Here is an 18,402-nt window from a genome sequence, read left to right on the forward strand (position 1 = left end):
AGGGGGCAGGTCCTTGAGGAGAAGGGGTGGCACAGGGGCTGGGCAACAGTTTGGGTGCCAGCAGCCCCCACCACTTTTAGGAAGCTTTTGCCCATCCTTCCCTCATCCCAAATTAATTTGTTGCAGTAAGAAAACTTTGAGCAACAAGGAGACTTAGAGACCCACAATATAACCGCCAAAATCCTCACCCGCCCCTCGAGCTGGGCAAACAGAATTTTTTGGTTCCTGACAATTCCAAAAAAGAGATGGAAAAAAACGGTTTCAGGTTGAACAAAACTAACATTTTTCCAAATTTTTGATGAACCAAAAAGCTTTAAAAAAAAACAAACAAAAAGACCCAGGAACATTTCAAGGGTTGTAACTTTTTGAATTTTTAAAATAAAATTGAAGGACATTTTTAAACAAAAAATTGTTTCAAACTGAAAAATCAAAATGGTTTGTTTGGAAAGAGTCTAAACGAAATGCTTCGACTTTTTAAGAACTGTGGGGAGGTTCTGGACGTGAACAATTCAGCAGACCGGATACGAATTCGCAAACAGGTCTCCTTCATCATTCTCCAGGGCTGGGTCTCGATTCCTGTTTCTGGTTCCCTGGGTCTGGTCCCCGTCCCTGTCACACACTGCAGGGAGCTCAGATTCCTGGGAATCCTGCCGACTTCCAGGCTGCGGGGAGGGATGAGTCAGCAGCTTCCTGACGACGAGTTGCGAGTAGGCAAACACTTTCCCTCTACCTTTCCAAACCCCACATCGGTATAGTGAGACTAGCACCCCCACCACTGCCACCACTCCACGCACCAGGAGACGATTCCAGGACGCTGGCTCTGAAACAAAAGCGAGAGAAAGGCCCCATGACTAAGGGGCTCCGTTAAATCATCCCACTGCTGCCATGAGGATCCCAGAAGATGAAGACGTTCCTGGGATACAGGAAGAGCTGAGCTGGGTCGTGCGCACATGGGCACCACTCAGAGCAGCGGGAATGAGATAATGAGATCCTTATAACCAAAACCATGAAGAGCCTGGCAATACATTGAGATCAACAGTCCACAGTGGAGAGTCCCAGCAGCCCTGACCCACGGGGCGCAGCTGGGACTCTCCATGTTAGGGCATGGGCAGGGTAGTGGGGGGATGGCAGTTGAGGGGTGCTGGGGGGATTAGGGGCCATTGCTAATGAGGCTGGGGCAGTGGGGAGGGGAGGGAACATTTCCCCACTTGCTGCCCACTCCATCTGGGAGAAGCTGCGCCAGGGGCCAGTTCCAGTTCACACCCGTGCAGTGCGTCTGCACTCGGGGTTTGCAGTGGGGCACCGACATGGCTGAGACACTGCTGTGCCAGGGGCCAGAGCCCCTCCCCTCACTGGGGTTATGGATCAATAATTACAGGGTCACTGGAGCAGGGGAGCTGGACTCTGGGCTCCCAGCAGGGGCCCAAGCCACTGGGCTGCAGAATCAGTCTCACTCCCACGCTCTGGCCCATGCCCATGGCAGTGTTTAGACATACAGGGTGTCTTCAGCAAGAGAGATTGAGGGAGCCCCACACCAGACACCTGGAGCCCAGTGGTTCCAGCCCTAACCTCGGGGGGGAACCCATATTCCAGTTCCTGCCCCACATCCCACGGGGGGATGGAACCAGGGGCTCCCCGCTGAGGGCCCAGCCACAGGGCTAAAGGCTGGAAGGGAAGCGGCGGCACCTTTCTGTTCATTGAAACTTGTCAGCAAACTCAACATGGATTCGCGAATCGTTTCTGTCGACCCGAAATATAATTTTGCAGCAAATAAACTATTACCCCCCAAATTACATGCAGCTTGACTTCAACTTAAGAGCCGAAATCCCAGTGACTTGCAGTGAGTTACTGTCAACACCTCCAGAAATGCACAGTTACGGGCAGGGCAGGCTCAGGACATCAGCTATGAAACACTCCAGAGCTGCTGTTAAATTTGCCTTGGGTAGAAAAATTTCCCCACGGGCTCCCATAGCTCTTTTACTGAAGGCTGCGAGGAAAAAGATACGGCCAGTCGTAATCAGTGACACTAACAAGGAACTAGTCTGAATGAAAGAGACCTTGGAAGAGACTAGCTGCAGAGTTATGTGAATTCACGGGACATCTTTACCTGGTAGTCGTGGAGTATTTTTCCAGGTATGTAGAAAGAGTGTACTTGAAAGACATAACAGACCAGAATGTTACAGAGCAAGTGAAGTGCACTTTTGGGCATTTCGGGGTTCCAGAAGACCTTGTGACAGAGCATGGACCACAATTCATAGAAGTAGAATTTTATTTATCTCAACAAAATATGATTTTCCTTATATTACTAGAAGCCCATATTACTCACAAGCGAATGGAGATGCTGAGAGCTGTACAGACAGCCAAGAATAGCCTTCAGCAGGAAGATCCATTCTTTGCTCTACTGAGTTATAGATCAACCCCAACAGCAGCTACTGGATATAGTGCAGCACAACTCCTGATGGGAAGATGATTCAGAACTACCCTCCCAACTTCTCCAAAGTTGTCAGACACGTAGAGAATAGCCAAATCGAATAAAAAGGAGAAAAAAAGTTTACGAACACTTTTACAACAGATATCACTTTGAAAACTATCAGGCCTAGAACCTGGTGACCATGTTTGTGTCAAACTGGATGGAGAAAAAGAATGGAATACTCCAGCTGTTGTAAAGAAAAAGAATTCAACACACTGATTGTATGTGATCAAGACCGAGAGAGGAGAGTTCAACAGAAACTGTCAACATCTACAGTTTGTTCCTCAGAAAGAACAATCAACTGAGCAAACTCTACAGATGGTGGATGCAGAACAAAAAGATGACTCAAGGATTCCAGACTGACCACAGTCAGTCGATGGAACTAATGGACAGCCAGATGACCAAGCTGTTACCTGTTCGGGTGATGTAATTAGAAGACCAGTACCATTCAGAGACACCTACCAGACTGATCCACACTGAACTTCAAAGACAGTGCGATAATGTAAACATTATAAATGGTAGGAATGTAGAACTTAAAGGGGGAGATGTAATGGAACGCTAAACTGTATTATGATGTTCAACCACGAGGTAGCGCTGGGTAAAAAATACGATATTTAAGCTGACCTTAGCCATAGTTGGTAGAAAATTAAAGGATTTTGTGATGAACACTTCTGGTGTGTATCTGGCTGAGAGGGAAGCTCTGTAGCCAGCCCATATCTGCTACAGGACCACCACACCAATGATGAAAGCCCAGCGCTATCGACTACCTCTGCTATGGCCAACGAGTTCTTCTGAACTATGACATGCTGAAGACTATGGGGGATTTTACCCATGACATGTGCTACATAGAGACTTGGGGAATCAAACTCCTGGTCTCTTCATACTTCACTGACGAGAATAAAATTATGGCCAAGGGCCTTGCAGATTTCCTTGTGGCAGCAGGGCAGGAAGTACCCCCCACCTCACCCCAGCTGCAGAACATAACCAAGTGTCAGCCATGGTCAAGCCGACCTTTGAATACAGGTTGGCTCTCAGGGGTCGGGGGGAAGAGTGGGAATGTGTCAAGAGGGCTGGCCCTTTTACAGGAGTTAGGGAGAGGCTACCTCTGACAGGCTCCTGGAAGGGAGAACCAGCCAACCCAGACCAACCTGGAAGTAATTAAATCCCTAGGTGGCTAGTTGGCAGCTAAATAGCTAATGAGCCTGATAAAGGGTTACCAGGGCTCAGCTGAAGGGATCCAAGGGATAGGAAGCTGCTGAGGAGAGGAGCTCCCAGGAGAGTTCACCAGAGCAAGGAGCCCGGAAGGGGTGCTCCTAGAGCAGTGGTCCCCAAACTCTGGGTTGTGCCCCAATAGAGGGTGTGGAGGAACATTTGGGGGGCATGGCAGGGCCTGGACCAGCCCCCATGGGTGGTGGGAAGGGAATGCCACCCAGCCCTGCTCTGCCCCCAGCTCTACTCTGGCCCCAACCTAAACCCCAGCTGCAGCTCCAGCCCCAACCGTGCTTCCACTCCCAGCTGAAGCCCGCGGCTCCTGGACCCAGTTGCAGCCCTGTTCCTGGCCCAACTCCTGACTGCAGCTCCCGACCGCAGCTCCTGGGGTGGGGGCACAAACCAGGTAAGGGAGGGCATGACCAAAAAAGTCTGGGGACCACTGTCCTAGATAGAGGAGCTCCCTTAAGAGGGAGGAGGTGCCAGAGATGACAAGGACAGCAGCAGCTGTAGCAGGACAGAGCCCTGGAGAGCTGCCCCTGGCTGGAGAAAGTGGACTCAGAGAATAAAGGCACAGTCTGAAATGACCCCAGCTCCGGGAAGGAGGGCTGAGGACTCCTGTCTTGAGGACAGTAAGGAGCTTGAGTGAGAGCTGGAGGCTGGAGCAGAGTGAAGGAAAAGATTTTATTTTGGGGTTTACTTGGACTCAGAGCAGGCCCCAGGAGGGGATATTTCTCTCAGATCTTTTTGACTGTAAGACAAATTTAAGGAGTGCTGAAAATGGTAAACTGAGGCAAGATGCTTGCCAAGACACCCTGAAACAGCTGAGGGTGGTACCTGAGGGCGCGTCCCCATGATGAGTCTACAAAACTGGAAGCCATTTAACAGAACTGCTGCCCCTTCCCCATGCAGACAGAGCCTCGCTATCTTCAGTCTGTCTAGGTTGGCCCCTCACCACAGCATCTGACCCCAACTGAGCCTGCATCACAGAGTGGGAACCTGGAGCAAACACAGCACAGGGTTTTGGGCCACCCCCCTGGCTTCCACACTAAACTTCCACACCTGTCCCAGCTCCCAGGCTGCTCCCGCTCCCCCACAACTTCCAGCTCTCCCCGTCCTCAGGCTGCCTCTGCCCTGTCCTGTTCCCTAGCGGTGACCCAGAGCCCAGTATGGAGCCATCTGGGTCACTACAATACTGTCTACCACACCCAGAAGACAGGCACAGGGTGGGCTCAGGGAGTGGCTGTACCCACAATGGGAGCCTTGTACCCCCTCCCCCAATGTTTGCTGCTGCCCTTGCTGGGCCTTGTCTGCACTCAGACCAGGATCCCTATGGGGCTGGCAGCCCCTTGTTCTGTCTCTGCAGTGCCTGGCTCACTCGGGAGCACTATACGAATGAAAACACTCACTGCCCAGCCCCTAAGGGCTGCACGACAGCACGGGGCCTTCCCCATTGCACACGGGGACCCTGGGGTGCAGGGAGCCCTGGTTACTCTGCCCCACACATTCACCCAGCGACTCCCTCGGCTGCTGGACCCGGGTCCCTGGGGTCAGAGCGCGGGCAGTCGAGCGGCAGTGACCGGCCGGGGCTGCTGGGGTGGGTGGCAGGAAAGGGTTAATCCCAGCGCGGTGGCGCTTTGCTGCCCGGCCCTGGCTGGTCTCTGCCCTCTGGGGGCAGCACAGGGCGCATGTCTCTGAGCAGGTCCCTGCCCACTCGCCCGGCCACTTGCCCAGACCCAGAGAACCCAGGTGCCGGGGGAGGAGCAGCCCCAGCAGCGCCGCATTGGCCCTGGCACGGGCTGAGCCTGCGAGCGCAGCACCAGAGGCCGCGGCAGAGGGGGGGCTCAGCCATTGAGAGCAGCAGGGTCCCCCCCCACGCAGAGGAGGGGTCGGCGCTGGGACAACAGGCCGGGCTGGGCCAGGGGCTGGGAGCTCTGGCAGCCAGTGCGGGGCCGGCACCAAGGGCCCTGCTGGAGACCCTGGGCCTGGCCAGCCGGGAGCAGCCAGCGAGTGACTCAGGGCCTGGGGCCCTGCCCAGGACGGGGTTTCTGGGGGGTGACAGGAGGCTCCCCAGGGGCTGCTGATCCCCTAGAAGGAGGCACGGAGGTGACTGGCTCAGGATCCCCACAGGCTCAGGGGCCAGGGCTGTGGAATGGCCCAGAGCCCAGCCGTGTTCAGGGTCCGGTGGGCACAGACTGGGCTGGGCTGGGGGCAGCGAGGGGGCAGAGGAGCAGGGATGTGCTGGCTCCAGCCAGCCACAGAGAGGAAGCTGCTTCCCCCACAGCCTGGGGTTCCTGCTCCCCGGAGCCCTGAGATCCTGGCCCTGCAGCCGGCACCCACTGCGCAGCCTCCATCGGCCGGGACAGACACACCCAGCTTGGCCCCTTCGACTGCCCCTGCTGGGGGGTGGGTGGGAAGAGGGGAGGGCGGGGGTAGGATGAAAGGGTCAGTTCAACTATCAGAGACTGAGCTCACTGAACCTTCCCACTCCCCCTCTCCTCGGCCTTAGCTTCTTTTCTGTCCCACTTCACTGTCAGGTTTGTGCCTTTGCCCCCAGTCTCCGCGCTGGGGTTGTGGGGAGGGGTTTGGATGGGGGCAGCTCACGCTCAGACACTGTGACAGGGTCACATTCTTGTGAGTGAATCTCATTCACTGAGCAGCAAACCACTGACCCAACCTCACACTGGGCTGTGCTCAGAGCAGACATGGGGCCCGTAGGATTCAGTTTGTTACCCAGTAACACACGGCCCAGAACAGACTGCAGGAGCCAGACCAGCCCTTCCTCCAGCTCAGAAAGCTCAGCCAGCCTTGGCTAATGGGGGTGGGGGAGAGCTGAATGGTGGCCACACAACGCAGCCCTCACATATCCCAGGACACATCATCCTTTACCAGTCTGTGCAGCTCCCAGCACAATGGGCCCAGTCCAGGCCTCACAGCACCTGGCTCAGGGACACCCATTAACTCAGCCACAGAGGGGTCAGGATGTCACAGTGATGGGGCCTGGTCAGACACCTGGGCAAGTACCAGCAGGTGGCTGTAAGTAGCAGGCAAACTGCCCAGCACTCAGCGCATCAGCCTCCAGCTCTCACACAGCTCCAAGCCTGTCAGCTGGATGCAAGCGTGTCCTGGGGTCCCAGGCTCTGTCCAGATCCCCAGGCACAATACAGCTGAATGTCCCAGTAGACATCATTCACCTACGAATCTCTCCAGCGCTTCCCTCACATCAGGGGAAATTTTATACACATTCTTCTGGTCAGTAGAAACAGCTTCTGGTTCCTGGAGTTTCACATTCTCACTCCTATGAAGAAAACGTCCCATCATCACTCAGCTGCTCTGTACACACGTCATCCCAGAACCACCACCAAGGATATAAGAGCAATGAACATAGGAAACACACCTGCTCAATGTGCTTTTCACATCCTGAAAGGAAAAAGAGAATCAATGTCCTGTATTAACACAATGTGCATAGAACTGAATGAGTTTCACTCTGGGCATCAAACTTTCTTGTAGAAAATAGATCAACCCTTCCAGGCTTCACTGTTTTGAACACTTGTTTCATGCATATAGGGGAGACAGGAATTTAGCTAAAGGGTTCTCCCTTCTAGGGACAAAACCTATCAGTATCTGTGTTTATCACCTGCATTGAGGCCAATGTTCTGGGGTCAGAGCAGTGAGGGGTTTAGCTCGGTATCATTTTGGCATCATCCATCTAATCTCCCACGGCCTCACTGGATCTCCATGAGGAGAATTCCCCTCTAACATGAACTGTGATATTTTGGAACTCATGGAGCCCTTAGCCTGATCTGTTTGTCAGTAAACCACAGAACATATTTCCTCTAATTGTTGGAATCCAGACCCAAGGATCTGAGTTATAATTCTGGATGGGTGGAGAATTTTGATGCCATCTCACCTTTAGCAGCTCTACAATGGGTTGCTGACACTTCTCCTCTATCTCTGTGATCAGCTGCTGCAGAGAGGCGCTTTGCTGGGAGAGTTTATTCAAATTTTCCTGTAGTCTCTGCAGAGTTTCCCTCTCCTCCTCCTCCAGGCTCTGCAGAAGCAGCTGCTCCTCCTCTCTCAGCAGTGTGTGTAGTTTGTTAAATTCACCTGTAATCATCTCTCTCTTATTCTTCACATTCCCCTTGAGATAGAAAAATAGGAAAGGCACAGAGAAAACGTGAACCAGATGTTGAGTTACACGGACTGGGCCTCTGTCCATGAAACAGGGGATATTAGATAAGTTTCAGGTTTGTCAGGATATTTACTTTTTTGGGAAATGTACCATAAAGGGTTTGTTTTAGTTCAGAGTTAATATGGACAGTTCCATAGTGGGGTTATCTAGGGTGCTTTCTAAAGACACAGTATGTTATTGCAGGTGGCATGGGATGGACACAGTGCAGTGGGGAGAAATCAAGGGGACAGTAAAGATTTACAGGGGGCTGCACAGCGCGTCTGTGGCGGGATTTGGGTGCCAAGTGCTGGGCACTCAGACACCAAGGGGAGCCATTGCCGTGGGATGTGGGTGGTGATCCTTCTTTGACAACCTGCTCCCAGGACTGCAACGTTCAGGAGCTAGGGCTGGTGCTAATAGTCCTTTGGGTGCCATCCTGGGACTCACATGGGTGTTGGGCGAACAGGGCATTGTCAGGGCTGGCTTTGGCCTCACCCAGCCAAGTCGAGTGCCCCATGCCCATGTGCCCAGTGCCCCTGGGATCGCAGCCTTTAGGGAGCCCTCTAGGCTCACACAGCAGTGGGTTGCTGATGCCAGCTGTGTCCCCACCTGCTCTCTGAAAGGAGCCGTGGGAACGATGCTGAGCCGGTGCTGATCCTGGCAGGGGGAGGGGCTGGCTGCTCTGCACTGGCCTCTCTAGCTCCCCTGCAACTCAGCCCAGAGGTGCTGGGTGACCCTGGGGTGAGCCTGCCCCCCAGTGTGACTCGGGCCACAGTGATGTTGGGACAAGTCCCTCTTCCTCTCCCTGAGATGCCAACAGGGCCAGGGGCTTCAGCAGCTTCCCCAGCCCCTGCCCCCTGCCCCCAGAGCCCTCCTCCCTGAAACCCCAGTATGTGAGCCCCCAGCCCTTCCCCCCACCAGTTTGTGCCCTGTGATCACCCCCCTCCCCTTCCCTGTGCAGGGCTCTAACCCGTCTGTCTGTCCGGCTCACCTGTGTGGTGGGGGAGGGGCCATGCCCAGTGTCTGTGTCTGAAGAGGCAGCTGCTTGAGTGCTGTAACGTCCACCTCCTACCTCTGCCCCGGCTGACCCGAGCCCCCAGCGCAGCCCTCCAGCACCCCTGGGCCCATCTGCCAATGGGCTTTGGACACCGACCCATCCCCCAGACTAACCCCCACCCCACCCTTGGGAGCGCTGCAGCCACAGGGCACTCAGACAACTCGGGTACAGCCCTGACAAGCCCCAGCCCCCTCAGGAGCCCCTCCTGGCACCTGCCCGAGGCTTTGTGCATGTGGCCTGGACCCTGCAAAGGGCCGTGGGCCTGCAGCCTCCTTCCGCTCCTGCCCCCTGGGAGCTGTTGAGTTACAGCTAATTCGAGTGGTGCAGCATTACCATATCCCCTAACATCTCCCCCCATCAGACACGGACAGCGCATCCTTCATGGGGGCCTGTCACCTCCCGGGCCCTGCTCCCGCCCGTGGGGATACTCCCCACCTGGCTCAGGCCCATGACGGACCCTCTCAGTGGGTGACTGGCCGCCCCTGCTGGGCCTCATCTCACAGTCGCTGGGGCTGCAGTTACTCTGCACCGAGTGACACTGATCATTGGGCTGTGACCGCTGGTGCTGTAGGGTGTAACTCGCTCTCACTGGGCGATAATCAAGGGTTTCAGAAACACCCCAGTGACTGTCCCAAGGTGCAGCTGTCTCCATGGCGCCAGCTGGGAACTTTGCCGGACACATTCAAGACGGTTGTTAATTGTTATGCACCTAAATCCCTATTGTCTGAGGAACTGAGCACCAGCTGCTTCCGGTGCAGGGAGTGGGAGCTGCTGCGGTTCTGTCCTCTGGAAATGGGCCCACTTCTGCCAGGCTCTAAATACAGCTTCAGATGCAGAACCAGGGGCACCCAGCTCTGAGCATTTCAGCTCTTGTAAATGGCCATTTTTATCTGAATTGTGGGACACCGGCTTCTCCTCTCATCCCTGCTACTGGCGTCTTCCTCACGCCACCCACGCGCTCTGCAGGGATTTCACTGGAAAAGGCAGGTGAACCGGAACGGACATTTTGTCCCATGGGTTCATCACCGGCTAGAGATGAGCACAGGTAAAGTCACAGTAACAGTAGCAGGTGCCTGGGATGAAGTGGCCACGTGATGGCAGGAGAGGCTGTGAGGTGGCTGAGCGCTGCCTGGCTTTACACTGACCCGCCCCTGGCTCTGCTCACTCACGGGGTGTCCACACTGCAATGAAGGTCTGACAGCACCATGTGTAGACACACCCCAGCTAGCTTTGATCGAGAGAGCTCGGGCACTAGTAGCTATGAAGCCGCAGCAGCACGGGCTGTTCACGCCCACCCAGACCCCTGGGTGTTATAGTGACTAGCCTGCAGCTAGCTGCTGGGGCCATGTAGACACCCCTGGGGGCAGATTTTCCACAGAGCTCCACACCCACCACTGGGTTTGATGTTCAGAAGAGCTCAGCTCCCAGCGTGCCCCCAGCCCAGCCAGCTGAGCGAATCTGAACCTCACCCATGGGGGCAAATCCTCCTCCCAGCTCCCAGCTCCAGTGTCTGGCCCAGGCACTGGGCAGATTCATTGCAGGGACTGTGGGTGCAGGGAGAGAAGGAACAATCTGTTTCCTCCAGGCTGCAGAGAAGCTGCAGAGCTTTGTCATGGAGGCCACTGAAAACCGATGGCTGGAGCAGCCGACACACCCTCCCCATCTGCAGGAGGGAAACAGGATCCATGGAATAGTGAAAACACTGCACCCAGTATGGAGAATTTGCCCCATCAGAGATCTCAGGGGTGGGTCTGCACCACTGTACAAGGGCCAGGAACTGCCCCTCCTCCTCCGCCTACAGGAGCTGCTGCGCTGAGATCCCCACCAGAGACACAGCCTGATGCTGCCAGCAGCCTGGATGGCAGGTACCACAGGCCAGGGAGGCTGAGCGTCCCCAAACAGGATGCAGCGCCCCTCCCTTTGGAGGCAGGCTGCAGACCTGCCGCCTGTGGAGTCCTGCCTGCGCTCCGCCCGGAGCCCTCACTCCCGCTCTTCCCCCGAACACCGCAGCACTCGCCGCTTGCCGCCTGTCAGCTGTGTGGGGGGCCCCGCCACTTGCTCCTCTCCGTCCCTCTCCCGTCATTGGGCGGGGTGATGATCTGGGCGCAGGGAGTTTCCGGCACTCACGCCCGGCCTCCCCAAACGCTGGAGGCATGTACCCCCCATGGCCGGCACCAAGCCTGTGCCACGGAGCAAACAACCAGAGCAGGTTCATAACCTCATCCTGGAGCATTACGGCCCCGTCATTCCAGGGAACGCTGCAGGGGGAAGGACTCAGGGAGGAATAAACCCAGACACCCACCTGTCACTCTGTGGTTTTCTCTTCCTCTTTCAACATCAGAGCCAGAGCCTCTTCCAGCTCCTTCCTCAGATGGCCCAGGGCTCCCTGGAGTTTCACCTGCAGGGGCATCGTGTGCAATAAACAGCCAGTAGTCTGTCTGTCCGATGGGTGGACAGTCCTATCCATATTGGCATTTCATACAGGAGCAGTAAAATACCCTGGAAGCGAGCACCAGACTCGGCTCTGCCGGCCCCAAAGGCCTCGTGGGGGAAGAGAGGCCAGTCTCAGAGCGGGGGCTCTGCTTCGTGCAGACACTCAGGACTTCTCAAGTCCTGTGTTTTAGCTAAAGTTTCCCATCCCTGAGCACAGGCCAGAGGGGAAATAGCTGGGAAGAGTCTGAACGATCCCTCCTGTCAGTGAGAGTGAAGAGGTTGGGACAGCACCTTGCTCCACTGTACCCCAGACCCAGGCCAGAAACAAGACCCTACTGTGCTCTCATCTGTCCAGGTGCCCATGTGGCAGCAGCTGAGCACCTGAACCAGTGCAGTCCCGTTAACTGGACAGGTTGAAGCTGTGATGTAGCTGGAGGTCAGTGAGGAACAGGGAACACACTCGATCTGCGGGAATGGGCCATCCATAATTATAACGGCTCCAGAGCTGTAATAACCCAGGGCTCCCTTCCCCTTTGACAGCGTGTGATTCATTCACACAGCACAGCAACGTGCTCCTGCCCCGTCAGCCCCGCTCTGTGCAACACCCCTGGCAGCCCCCCAGAGTCCCCTCCAGAGATCTCCCCATTTCACCCTCTGTCTCTTTTCTCTGAGCCCTCGAGTTCTCTCCTCCTCTCTGCCCAAGGGCCCAGGCTGCTGCTGCTGCTGAGAGCTCATGGGCTGCTGTTTGGCTGACACCCCTGTGGTGCTGCTGCAGGGAAGCAGCGAGGGAGGGAGCCAGCAGGGGCTGGTGACAGACAGGAGGCGGAAAAGCAGCCTTTGCATCAGAAAAAGAGCTTCATAAATGAGCAGGGATCAGAAAGGGCGCACAGGGGTTGGGGGGAGGGATGTGGCTGGATTCTTTGAAGCTCCACCCACAAATAAGCTCTGCCCATGTGAGTCACCAAAAGGAGACACCATGATCTGTTCACAGTAGATGGTGCAGTGCTCAGAACAGGATGGAGTTCCTGATGGGCTCCAAGGGCTCTTGGGGCTTGGTCCCCTCATGGGGCTAGAATATTCCCCTGGGCTCTGCTGGACTCTCTGGGCCGGGTCCTCCTTTACTGGGGGGAACAGAAGAGGTGGCATCTCCCAAACATCACCCGCTTGTAGCACCGGAAGGAGGCGTCACTGGCAGTAAATGGTGCCGAGCTGCAATTCTCCCTCTCTGCTCTCACATGGGGAACAAAATAATTAACAGTGTTGATATTTAAATGATCAGTTCTGTAGTCTGAAGGTAACACACTCACATAGACTGGTCTGCAGCTCTTGTGATTTAAACCTCACTGATTGTTAACATAACACGGTCCGTTGTGTAAAAAGTCCCCTTCTTTCAGCAGTGGAAGCTGGGTTTGAAAAGCATTCAGAATCTCAGAGAAAAGTTTCCCACAGCAAATATCTTTTAAGACTTGATATTCTGATTCTGCTGCCACACTGCCAGATCATTCATTTTGTTACAGCATCTCCCATACAATGAAGGCTTTACAGAGCTGAGTGATGTGTCACACCTGTGACAGGCAACTTCCAGTGAAATCAGCCTGTAATGAAAATCCAAAGTTATTACCCATTAAACTTGACAGCAATTCCCTACCTTGTACTCCTGGGAAGCCTCCTCTATGGGAACCACCCTGTGAGCTCTGTGAGCCCAGGACAGATGGAAAACTACACAGACAGAAGTTTGATCCTCTTCACAGAACAGTTTCAGAGTCTCCTGGTGTTCCCCACACACCCCATCCTCTCCTGCTCCCTTCGCTGCCTGTAAACGCAGCTGTTTGGCGATTTCTAGGACATTTGCCAGCTGCCTGTTGGGCCTGAGGTTTCTCTGTTGCACAGTTTCTCTGCACTGAGGGCAGGAGGCAGCTGTGTCAGGTCCCTCCCAGCACTGGGCGATGCAGGTTCTGCAGAAATTGTGCCCACACTCCAGAGTGACAGGGTCTGTGAAATATTCCAGACAGACGGGACATGTCGCTTCCTCCTGGAGACTTTCCAAGGGGTTGTCTGCAGCCATGGTTCCCTCCGGGCAGTGGAACAGGGGTAGTTTCACTTTCCTGAGCTCAGAAATATGCCCCGCTCCAGCAGCAGCAGCTGGGTGTTTCCCTTCCTGGAACTGTTTTCAGAGTAACAGCCGAGTTAGTCTGTATTCGCAAAAAGAAAAGGAGTACTTGTGGCACCTTAGAGACTATTTATCTGAGCATGAGCTTTCGTGAGCTACAGCTCACTTCATCGGATGCACACTGTGGAAACTACAGAAGACATTATATACACAGAGACCATGAAACAATACCTCATCCCACCCCACTCTCCTGCTGGTAATAGCTTATCTAAAGTGATCATCAAGTTGAGCCATTTCTAGTACAAATCCAGGTTTTCTCACCCTCCGCCCCTCCACACACAAACTCACTCTCCTGCTGGTGATAGCCCATCCAAAGTGACCACTCTCTTTAAAATGTGTATGATAATCAAGGTAGCCCATTTCCAGCACAAATCCAGGTTTTCTCACCCCCCACCCCCCTCCAAAAACCACACACACAAACTCGCTCTCCTGCTGGTAATAGCTGGAATTCCTGGAACTGACTCAGGCTGTTTGCTGAGCTGGAGCCAGATCACTGGCAACATTCCAGCCTTGGAAGCTTTGGTGAGAAATGTCCCCAAAAGGCTCCGATCCTGCAATCAGCCCCCTCTGCCGGTGTCTGTGTGTGTGTGGGGGGGGTCACTAGGGCTTCACATGGACATCAGCATCCCCCTGTCCTGATGAGCTCACAGAACTGCATGTTTAAGGAGTGATATTTAGGCTTGGCAGAATTCATTTGGTTTAATATGTAATTTTGACAGATAAGATTAATATTTATTTGTAGGAATTTGTTTGTATTTATCAGTTTCAACTTTTGTCAATATTATTATTCATAGTTGTGTGAAATTTGGGGCAGGGGTCAGACAATATTTTAGTCAGACAATAATTATTTTGTGACAGTGGACAAGGAGATTCAAAAAGTTAAAAAGTGTAACTGTTAAAACACAAATTGTCAACATCACCTGTCAAAACATACAAAGTAAATCTCCTTAAATCAAACTCTAGTAAGTTCTCAAGCAGCATTTTCCTTACTGTGCCTATTTGTAAATTTCAGTTATTATCAGTGGAAATGTTTTTCCATGGTTTGTGTGTACAGTGAAATCAATATTTACTGACATCTTCTGATAAAATCTAATCCTTCCAAGTCTCGGGATATTAAATTCACAGGCCAAAAACTTGGTTAAGCTGGAATCAGTGTTTCAAAGGCCTGATTCTGACATACACTAAGACAGCTCTGCCTCAGTGTAAAGGAGACGCTGTGTCAAAAGTGTTGCCAACATTCATGATTTTATAATGAATCTCGTGAACATAAGAACGGCCAGACTGGGTCAGACCGATAGTCCATCTAGCCCAGTATCCTGTCTTCTGACAGTGGCCAATGCCAGGTGCGCCAGAGGGAATGAACAGAACAGGCAATCATCAAGTGATCCATCCCTTGTCACCCATTCCCAGCTTCTAGCAAACAGAGACTAGGGACACTTCAGAGCATGGTTTTGCCGGCTATTTGGTGTGTTTGTTAAAGCCAGAGCTCCTGGAAGCATGTGACGAGGTGAGACTCTTGGCTTTTGTTTCCTAAACAAAGGAAGTTTCTGGTTCTCTTGGTTGCAGAAAAAATCTATAAAAATGTGATCTCAGTGCAGCCTAAAGGACTGAGAAGCCAGAAGGCAAATCGAAAAAAAACTCAACATGTATTGGTTTCAGAGTAGCAGCTGTGTAGGCCGGATTCACAAAAAGAAAAGGAGGACTTGTGGCACCTTAGAGACTAACCAATTTCTTTGAGCATAAGCTTTCATGAGCTACAGCTCACTTCATCGGATGGATACTCATAAAAAAATAACCTTTCACACAAACTTCCTCGTGGCTGGACTTTACAGAAACTAGACAAGCCATTTACAACACATACTTTGCTTCTCTACAAAAGAAAAAGGACACTAAACTATCTAAACTACTACATGCCACAATGGGCCACGACAGTGGTTCCCTTAACCCACCCAGCAATATTGGAATGCATCCGATGAAGTGAGCTGTAGCTCACGAAAGCTTATGCTCAACATTTATTATTATTTTTATTTTTATGTCTCATAAAAGCAATTCCATCATTTTGGGGGTTCTGACTCATGATTTTCAAAAGTTTGGGGTTGGCAATCCTGTGCCACTGAGAACTCAGGCCTTAAATCTCTATCTGCTACCCCTGGAAAACCCTCTAATTTAGTGCCATCATTTATCTAAAACAGCACAGTTAATAGAAAGGGAGGGCAAAGTGTGGGAATGCACAGGGAGCTCGGCTGTGGGCCCAAGCAGCAAAGGAGCACAGGTCTCCTGGAGAAAGGGTGAAGTAAAGAGAGAAATTAGAATGTTCATTTTTATATTTAGAGCTTAGAGCTTTTGCTGGAGACAAGAGGCCTGAAAACAAACTGATCATTGCAAAGGCAGTACAGTCAACACCACGTAATCAAAAATCTTGAGGTTGGCTGAAGGAAACATAGAGGGTTTTTCTTCTAAAAAATTACATTCTGGAGTTTTTGTTTGTTTCTGAGCGTTCATGATTCACTCTGGTCACATTCTCAACTTTTTCTACTGAGCCATGAGAGAAAGAAACTGACCTTTGTTAAAGTGAGAGCTGAGATTGTCACGTAATCACAGGATTCCAGGAGCTGGGGTGTTAAGAGAAACACAAGCTAGTGAAAAGAAAAGGAGGACTTGTGGCACCTTAGAGACTAACAAATTTATCAGAGCATAAGCTTTCGTGAGCTACAGCTCCCTTCATCGGATGCCTGCAGTGGAAAATACAGTGGGGAGATTTTATATACACAGAGAACATGAAACAATGGGTGTTACCATATACACTGTAACGAGAGTGATCAGGTAAGGTGAGCTATTACCAGCAGGAGAGAAAAAAAACCTTTTGTAGTGATAATCAATGTAGGCCATTTCCAGCAGTTGACAAGAACGTGTGAGGAACAGTGTATGTGTGTGTGTGGGGGAAATAAACCTGGGGAAATAGTTTTACTTTGTGTAATGACACATCCACTCCCAGTCTTTATTCAAGCCTAATTTAATGGTGTCCAGTTTGGAAATCAATTCCAATTCAGCAGTCTCTCGTTGGAGTCTGTTTTTGAAGTTTTTTTGTTGAAGAGTTGCGACTTTTAGGTCTGTAATCTAGTGACCAGAGAGACTGAAGTGTTCTCCAACCGGTTTTTGAATGTTATAATTCTTGACGTCTGATTTGTGTCCATTTATTCTTTTATGTAGAGACTGTCCGGTTTGGCCAAAGTACATGGCAGAGGGGCATTGCTTGCACATGATGCAATATATCACATTGGTAGATGTGCAGGTGAATGAGCCCCTGATAGTGTGGCTGATGTGATTAGGTCCTATGATGGTGTCCCCTGAATAGATATGTGGACACAGTTGGCAACAGGCTTTGTAGCAATGACAGGATCCTGGGTTAGTGTTTTTGTTGTGTGGTATGTGGTTGCTGGTGAGTATTTGCTTCAGGTTGGGGCACTGTCTGTAAGCAAGGACTGGCCTGTCTCCCAAGATCTGTGAGAGTGATGTGCCTCCCCTCATACTCTGCTCAGCCAGCTCTTCAAGAAATTAGGTTCAATCACTAATATCAAGGAATTGGACCAATCTGTCACTAGTTTTACAGAGCATTCCAGAAGGTGGTGGACAGAACTCAGAGGAATTGTGATGAATTTCCTGGAGCAACTTTGTTTTCTTTGTACTCTAAACCTCACATGACAACAAAAATATCACCCTTTTGACTGATTTGTGGCCAAGAAGAAAGATCTCCCAATAAAACTTCACCAAATTTCATGTTAGATGTCATTAAGTGCCAGCATCTTTACTACAATTAAGTTAATTTGTGATGATTCAGTAAAGGAATACAACCTCTTCTCTATTTCTTTATCAAACTACATTTGTTGTTTCCTTATAACCAAGAACATGGAAAGCCTGGCAGTACTTTGAAATCAACAATGGACACTGACAGGACATTCCCTGCAAATAATATTTCTAAAGAAAAATAAACCAAAAAAAGGAGATTGTAAAAGACATTTTTGTATTTCGCAGGGGTAGGCAACCTATGGCACGTGTGCCAAAGGCGGCATGCAAGCTGATTTTCAGTGGTACTCACACTGCCCGGGTCCTGGCCAAGGGCCGGGGGAGCTCTGCATTTTAATTTAATTTTAAATGAAGCTTCTTAAACATTTTAAAAACCTTATTTACTTTACAAACAACAATAGTTTAGTTATATATTATTGACTTATAGAAAGAGACCTCCTAAAAACTTTAAAATGTATGACTGGCACACAAAACCTTACATTAGAGTGACTAAATGAAGACTCGGCACACCACTTCTGAAAGGTTGCCGACCCCTGGTATATAAGAATATAGCATTTGAGATTGGGGACCATGTTTTGTGAGAAAAAGAAAGGAAGGGTCATATCTTGATTACCAATTATATGCAGCTAGAAAGTGAATTAATGCTGACAGAACTTCAAAGAATATTATATAATCTTGTATGAGTTAATTTAAATATATTGCTTCATTAATTCTATCATTTTTAAGCTATTAATTTTCAAAGGGGTAGTGCAGGAGGTGGGTGTATGTGCCCTGCCTCCCAGAGAGAACCAGTCAACACAATAAAGGGGGTGGGTGGGGGGAGAGAGAGAGAGAGAGAGAGAGAGAGAGCAGCTCCACATATGTGTAGTTGTGATGTTTATGACACACGTACATTGTAACTGAACAATCCCGTCTGACAATTTAATAGTTTATTTTGTTAAGACAAATATTTTCGATTTCTTGAAATTCCACAGCTGAAATACAAATGATGTCATTTAGAGAAGTTAAACTTCAATACAGATTTGAGGAAAGAATCAAAAAATAAATGTAAATAATTCCATTTCTAAAAAGATGTTTAGATGCTTGAT

General features: G+C 51.1%; 1 pseudogene across 1 annotated transcript; it reads right to left on the reverse strand.

Annotated features, from left to right (window-relative positions):
• Positions 1–509: 509 nt before the first annotated feature.
• Positions 510–13,680, reverse strand: LOC144274127 (E3 ubiquitin-protein ligase TRIM11-like; annotated as a pseudogene). Its single transcript, XR_013347834.1, has 6 exons — positions 12,989–13,680; positions 11,210–11,305; positions 7,590–7,820; positions 7,077–7,099; positions 6,874–6,977; positions 510–820 (listed from the first exon to the last, which is right to left on the reverse strand). The product of XR_013347834.1 is annotated as an E3 ubiquitin-protein ligase TRIM11-like (transcript).
• Between the last annotated feature and the right edge of the window lie 4,722 nt (positions 13,681–18,402).

This window comes from Eretmochelys imbricata, chromosome 14, assembly GCF_965152235.1.
Source record: "Eretmochelys imbricata isolate rEreImb1 chromosome 14, rEreImb1.hap1, whole genome shotgun sequence".
NCBI lineage: Eukaryota > Metazoa > Chordata > Testudines > Cheloniidae > Eretmochelys > Eretmochelys imbricata.